Source organism: Lygodium microphyllum, chromosome 27 (genome assembly GCF_053477565.2).
Source record: "Lygodium microphyllum isolate KBCC chromosome 27, Lygodium_microphyllum_v1.1.10, whole genome shotgun sequence".
Lineage (NCBI taxonomy): Eukaryota > Viridiplantae > Streptophyta > Polypodiopsida > Schizaeales > Lygodiaceae > Lygodium > Lygodium microphyllum.
Window position 1 is genome coordinate 72,590,886 of NC_141161.1, and position 7,821 is coordinate 72,598,706.

A 7,821-nucleotide genomic window follows, 5' to 3' on the forward strand; every position below is an offset into this window, starting at 1 on the left:
ATCTCTCTCTTCTTGTTCTTTTTTTTCTCTCTCCTCCCCCTCCCTCTCTCTCCCCATAACTTCCTCCTTCTCCTCCTTCCTCCTACCTCCACCCTTCTCCTTCTGCGCCCCTCTCCCTCCCTCCTACCACAACCATCTCTCTCCCTTCCCTTCTCCTCCCCTCCTCCTCCTTCTCTTCCTTTCCTCCTCTCCTTCCTCCCTCTGCTCGTGGACCCGCTCGCCGCCGCCAGGTCCTCCTTGGCCGCCGCCCCAGCGGGCGCTCTCCGCCTCCCTCCCCTCTTCGGCCCCTCTAGCGGCCGTTCTCCCCCTTCAGGCCGCTCTCTCCTCGCCACCGCCAGGGCCGCTCGTCGCTGCCAGGCTCTCCTCGGCCTCTCTCGCCGGCCGCACCGCCGCCCTCACCACTCCCTTCCTCTTCCTCCTCCTCTCCCTCCTCCTCCTCCTCCCTCCCCCGTTCCTCCTCCTTACTGTAACTAGAGGTTAGTTAACTAACCTTAATTAGTTAGGCTAACCATATTTAAGTCAATTAACCCTAATTTGGTTAGATTAACCCCCCCTTAGCTTAACTAACCCCCTTGGTTACATTAACCCCCCTAGTTAGTCTAACCCCACCCCTAGTTAGTTTCACCCAACTGTAATTAGTTTAACCCCACCCCCTAGTTACACTAACCCTAGCATAGTTCTAGTAACCTAAGTTGAGTTATCTAACCCTAGCTTAGTTGACCTAACCCTAGTTAGTTAGGTTACCCTTACCCTAGTTAGACTAATCATACTTAGGTCAACTAACCCTAGTTCAGTTAACCTAACCCTAGCCTAGTTACCCTAACCCCCTTAGGTTAGTCACCACTGACTTGCCTTAACTTACTTATCTGACTTTGCCTAACCCAGACTAACCTAGTTCCATTTGACTAACCTGACCTCACCTAGCTTGACTTATATGACTTACCCTGACTTCCATGCCTTAGCTGACTTAATTTGACCTTACTTACCAAACTAAGCTGATTTCCTTGATTTCCCTGATTTAATTACTTTATAAATTAATTTCCACTCAAAAAAATTTCCTTCACTTTTTGCAAATTTTTGGAAATTTGTCAGCTAGAAATTTCCACCCCCACAATTATAGAAAATTAAATATTTTACAATTTATTTAAAATTACATACATAAATATAGAAAATTCATTTAAAATTAGTAAAAAAATACAGAAAAAATTCTGAAAAATTCTAGAAAATTCCACCCATCCCCCCGATATTTTTCCATTCATTTTTTACTTTAAACTATTTCTATATCTGGTGCCTCTATTTAAAATTAAACAAACAAAATAAAAAATACTAAATAAACACAATATAAACTTAAAATTAAAAAAAAAACTATCCTAATATATCATAATAAAATTAAAAATCATACTCAAACTCAACACATCCACTAAGGTGTTGTCTTTGTTGTTCAATCAGTGGTCTTTACTTTTCTTTTACTGGATACATTGCTTTTGGGGGACTCTTTTGTGCGCCTTCATGCCATTGCATACACACCCCTTTCAGGTATTTATTTTATGTGCTTTATTTATTTTTATTTTTTCCTTAATCACAAATTAATTATTAAAATACAATATTTATTCACCCACATTTTCCATGCGTGTTCGCGCTAAACACACAATTTCATAATAATAAAAATCAACCAGCCATTCACTCTGCACGCACTACGTGCGCTTAAGAGGCACTTTACTTTATAATAAAAATGAACCAGCGTCACAAGAGCACGCGTTGGCAAAAAAACGCTCCACATCACTCTTAATTTTTAATTAAGGAATTTGCATTTAGAGACCCAGTCTGGGCATCGAAGTCCGGGTTGCGTTAAAGCACCGTTTCAACTTAATAATTTGTAATTAACATTTTAAGAAGGAACCACCGTTTTCTTATTAAAGTTTATCGCTTGATAAAAATGTCACCCATTGTTAATAATTTATTCCAATGAACCCTTCATTAAAGTAATCCCCCCTCACTGCACTTATTTTCCCTTTTTAATGAACTCACTTCGTGGGATGGGCACGTAAAAGTCTTTAGTTGCCACTGATGGTCAAGTTATGGTCCAGTCTTGATGTCCGTTTTTTATGGTAGTCTGATTTGTCCATGTGTTACGATTACGGGTATGGTGTGTAGTTTTTTTCTTTATTGCCTGATATGGGGATTTGGGTGCTTGCATGTTGCATCGCATGAAGCTTTCGGTCGCATATGTGTAGAGGTCATGCCAAAATTTTTCTAGGCTGTGTATTGTCTAGGGTGGTACTTGGGTTAGTTATGTCTATATTTGTATGAGTGTCCTTGTTTTGGATTGATTCCTTTTTGATCGCCTTTTGGTTGTTTTGCAGGCATTCTTTGTGACTGTCTATGTTGTGGTGTATGTGTTTACCATCTGAATAGTGCCTCACGCTCCTCCCTCTATCTAGTATGTACCACTAGTCAGTAGGGATTACTCTTCCCTACTCACTTTTGAGCCTCTCACGAAGGCGGGACTCGCAACTTTCGTGGCTACCTCCTTTCAATTGCTTCCAGAGGATCAATCCATGTGTGATGAGTTTCTGGCCTCCTACAGCAAGAAGTCGGGACTGGTCCAGGGTACTTCCATGACTTTGATACCTCGAGGCCTAGGGAAGGCTCTATCTCTTCCCTACAAAGATGAACCCTTTGTTACAACTCGCTAGCTTTTCTCTAATGAAGAGATTTTGAAGTTGTTACAAAAATAGACTAGAGACATTCTGGATGTTAAGAAGGTGATCAACTTTTCAGGAGTTTCTTTTTCCATGATCACTGATCCTGTGTGGAAGTTGGTCTGTCAGTTTCTCCAAGACAGGTTTATGCCTGCAAAAACGCCATCCCATTACTTGTCCAAAGAGCTCTTTACAGCTTCAAGGATGGTGTTAAAAGGAGTAGCTATTGATTGGTGCACTTACCTACTCATTAAGATGGATCAACATTTCGTCAAAGTCACCAGGGGCAATGTTACCAATGTCACCTATGGATCGTACTTGTATGCCTTCTTGACCTACTCAGGTTTACAGAAGACAGTGCCTCCACCTCCTCCCTCTGATCCAATACCTCCTCCTCCACCTTCAGATGAGTCAAAACCAATTGATATAGAGGGTCTAGATTCTCCGCCTCCCCTGGTCATACAGCACAATATTCTTCTTTTCCTTAGGTTGCGAGGACTCTTTCTTTCTAAGTGTGGGGATATGTTGAGAGTGGAAAAAGACTGAATTTTTGACTGATTTTTGTTGTTTTTGAGGTCTGAATGATTGATTTTTTGGTGGATTTAGAGTGATGTATGATTGTTAATGGAAGTATTTGAGAGTGTTTTGGATGATATTGATTATGTTTTAGAAGTTCATGATGATTTTCAGTGGAGATATGAGGTTCTGTGATGTTCTGATAGGTTTTGATTGGTTTTGTATACCTTCTGTATAACTTCTGTTTTGTTATGATTGTCTTCTGTATGAAGCATGGATTGATGATTGATGAAGATTGAGATCTTGTGAAAGCTTATTGAATAGTTTAGAATGGTTTGAGTATGAGTTATGAGGTTTTGATGACCTTCTGTAACCTTCTGTAGATCTTCTGTATAGCCTCTGTCTCTGCTCTGTCTCTATACTGTAACTGTACTGTAGCTGTTCTGGCACTGTACTGTGACTGTTCTGTAGAATGTATGTGTGACTTTGGGAAAGTTTTCTAACCTTTGGAAAGGATGAATCTAAGTTCAAAAGAGCTAAAACAAGTGGAAGAAACAGCTGCTGAAGACCGAAGAGAAGAGTAAGTGACAGTGACAATAGTGAGCTGTGAAAAGACACTGTAGTGGCTCTAGTGACTCTTTATATCAGACATACCTCTTGGGAGGTGCATCCACGACCTAAGAAGGATTATTGAGGCTTATTATGAGAGTATTGTAGTGAGGATATGATGTACTATTGATGGAGAGAGAGAGAGAGAGAGAGAGAGAGAGAGAGAGAGAGAGAGAGAGAGAGAGAGAGAGAGAGAGAGAGAGAGAGAGAGAGAGAGAGAGAGAGAGAGAGAGAGAGAGTTAGAGATAAGTCAAATCTATCGAAACAGTGTAACTGTATATGAGAGATTGAGAGAGAGAACTATGAAGATATTGAAGATGAATAATATGTGATGTATTTCCATTCAAAGATGGTGTATTCCTTTGTGTTCTTTGTTCTATTGATGTATTTTGTGAAGATGTTGGAGAATATGATTGATTTTATCAAATCCGTGGGAGATATCTACTATGGTGCTGCGTGAAGAATTGCTGTTTTCTTTGTTTTGATGATCAAAAGAATGAAATAAAAGCTTGTTGATGTTACAAGATAGATTTTCTTGCAAGATAATTCCCTTTTCCTTGGTGTTCCTCTTGGGGCTTCAAGCCCTACCATGTTTCTAATGTGACATATGAAACGCGATTGGTGTAGTGTTCTTTTTTCCAAGTCAGGCCTCCTCACGTTTCATATGACTTGAGCCTGCATTGTTTCCCTTTTGTTATATGGAACACGATATGATGTGAAGTTATTTGGCCTTAAAGGTCTCCTCGCCTTTCATACGTCTTCTACATTGTTTTATTTAAATTGGATTTATATTATGTAATTAATGGTTGCTTATTCATTCGTGATTGTAGATAAATTGATATGAGAGATTAAGAAATCTTTCCTAAATTTTTTTGTATTGTTTGTTTTTTTGGATGTTTCAAATGGCTAGAACTAAGGCCACTGCAAGAAGGAAGCAGAAAGTTGATCCTAGAGGTCTTGCTTTAAAGATCCATCAGTCCTCCAAGCCTTCCAAACTTTCAAGGAAATCAAAGCCAAGAAGAAGGTTCTCACAGCATGTGAGTGCCTTAAGGAGATTAGAAGTGCAATGAAGGCTCTAAATAATGTAATTCCAAAGCTACCTTTTTAGAGGCTTGTTAGAGAAATATGTGACAAGTATAGTCTTCATAGTTTTAGATGGACTAGAGTAGGTCTCAACTATATTCAGGAGGCTACAGAGTATTTTTTGATTGAGTTTTTCCAAGATTCTTATATCTGCGCTGCTCATGCACATAGGCTTACGCTAATGGATAAAGACCTGATAATCCTCAGGAGATCGACATATAGGTTTTCAAAGGTCCTTGAGCCAGTCCCTATTTCTTATGTGAAGACTTTCAATATTTTAAATGTGCCTCCATATAGAAAGAAGAAAAATGATACTCGTTTGAAGGTTGAAGATGTTACGCATGAAATAGACACAAGACAATATGAGAAAGGGGAAAAGGCCACAGCAGAGTAGGGTGATAAATGGAGGGAGTATAAAAATCCCATCTTTTGAAGAGGAGTTATCTACCCTTCTTGAAAGGGTTGACCCTAAGGGATTCAATGTTTCTTTCTTTTTACTTGGTGATCTTAACAAGAGGTCTGGTGTGGTATTTTTGGACTCTGATTGTGTTCAAATTTTCCAGAATAAAGTAAGAGGAGTAAATGACTCGATTCTTCTTGCTAGGATGAGGTATAGTTTACCAAAATTTGTTTTTACTCACCATATTTTTCTAGCAATAGACTTTCATGTTGATGCTTACTATCTCCATTCCCTTGCTAGGTGTGTAATGCATGAGATACCCTTCGATATACAACAAAAGATTGAGGTTCTTGATCCATCCATCTCATACTATATGAGGAGTGAGCTTGATGCAAGTGCTTTTGACCATTGGTTCAATTCAATTGACTTTGAATCTTTGGAGCTTCTTTTAATTCCATATAATGAAAAGTAAGTAATTTGATATTTTTAAAGATATTATGAGACCTTGTTTTGCTAGATTATTGAAATATTTTTTCTTTTCAATTCTCATTGGAGCTTAATTTGAATAGATTTTGTGGAGAGGCAATGTTTCCTCATCAATTCTATAAAAGAAAGCCATGTAAATGCCAAGTTGTAAGTTATATCATCTAAGGTCTCCTTGATATTTTGATCTTTTTGTTGCAAATAATCTAAATATTTTGATCTTTCTTTTGTAATATCTCTAAATTTTATTACCTTTTTGGTACAGAGTTTGCAAAAGATTGATTGAAGTGCTAGAGAAAAGACCTCCCATGCCTTTTGACTTACTTGCAACAATGCAATATAGACAAGTTGTGGTAAGTTCATGATTAATATGGTTGGAACATACTAAGAAAATTTATTCTAAAAACTACCATAAACAAGTTTCATAGTTTTACTTTATATTGTTGATTGTAGTGTCCTCAACGGCAAAAAAAGTAGCTTTGCCTCAGACTATAAGCCCTTGTGTATAAGTCATGGAGATGGCTGACAACAATTTGTACATGTATTTTATATTGATAGTAAAGAGAACTTTTCTTCAATATCCTTGCATTGTATATTCTTCTCTCTCCTCGTTGATATCTATAAAAAAAATATGTTACAAATGTTTATTAATCAGGAAGTGAAATCAAATATACACCTAAGTGAATATAATATGAAATAAAAACTTACTCGTTTGTTATTAAGTTGGAACACAAATGAGTATGGTAGTTCAATATCTTTATTCTATAAATCCATCCTCACTTGATGTAGTGTACATGATGATTTAACCTTTAAGATTGCAATAATGTCCTAATTGTATCAAACATCAAGATCCACTATAGGATCTTTGCTAAAATTATCAAAATTTTGGTGTAAAGCGACTAGACTACCGCCAACATAGTGCCATCTACTATAATAAAAGCTAAGGATGAAATTTTGAGTAGCAATCATATATTTACAAGCTATAGAGTCGTAACATGACAACATCAGGAGTTGAGCAATTCACTATCATGCCCAATAGAGGTAGACAATCAATCTCTACCACTACATGAGCTCCTATAAAATATTCCCTATCACACTTAAGGGCTGTCACTACTCCCCAAAGCTCTCTTTTGATTTGAGAATAATGCCATTGGCATTCATTGAGGACCTTTGCTCCAAACTGAATGGCATACCTATTCCCATCAGGTATCATCTTGACCCACTGCCCAACCAATGCCAATTGGACTTATATCCACCATGAGAATGATAGGCTGCCCATTCTCATCCACACATGTGCCCAACAACCAATACTTCCTCTAATCCAAAAGTTGAATTTTCTCCTGATAGAGTCAAATCCACTCCCTCAAGATGGCTCAAAATCTTGTCACAATCAACAATATGATTAGCCACAAATCTTCTACATCCTTGCTCATTTAGTTCTTCATTCTTCTCATGGATATCACACCCTTTTATCGCACATCATCAAGAAATGGTAAGGTCAATTGAGGGATATATTTCCTCAAAACTTTATGCATAGCATTCATCATATGCGCCACTGAATTGGTTTCTCCCTATGGAAGCATACATATCCTAGCCAATCCAAGCGATGTCTTCATGGTAGTGATATCCCGACTTTCTAATGCAAGATGGAACTGATCATATCCTAAATATAAATCACCCATAGAGGAAATTGCCTTGCCTACAAATGCTTCTGCAAATTCATCCACTATTGGGCCTGATCCAACATTCCTTATGGTGACCTTATTAACTGGTTGTAAATCCTATATAAATCACAAAGAACCATTCTTCTTTGGAACAGTTAACCACCACTGATTTGAATATGGAGCTAAAGTGGACTCCAAATCCGCATCCTGATCTTCTCACTCAAAAGCTCTAACAACTTAGGAAAATATGTCCAAGGTGCAAGAATAGGCTTTGAATTCCATGGCACGTGAGGTACTATAAAGATCACCATAGGTGGATCAACACATCCAATTTCATCTGGCTAAAACACAAAGGATTTCCCAT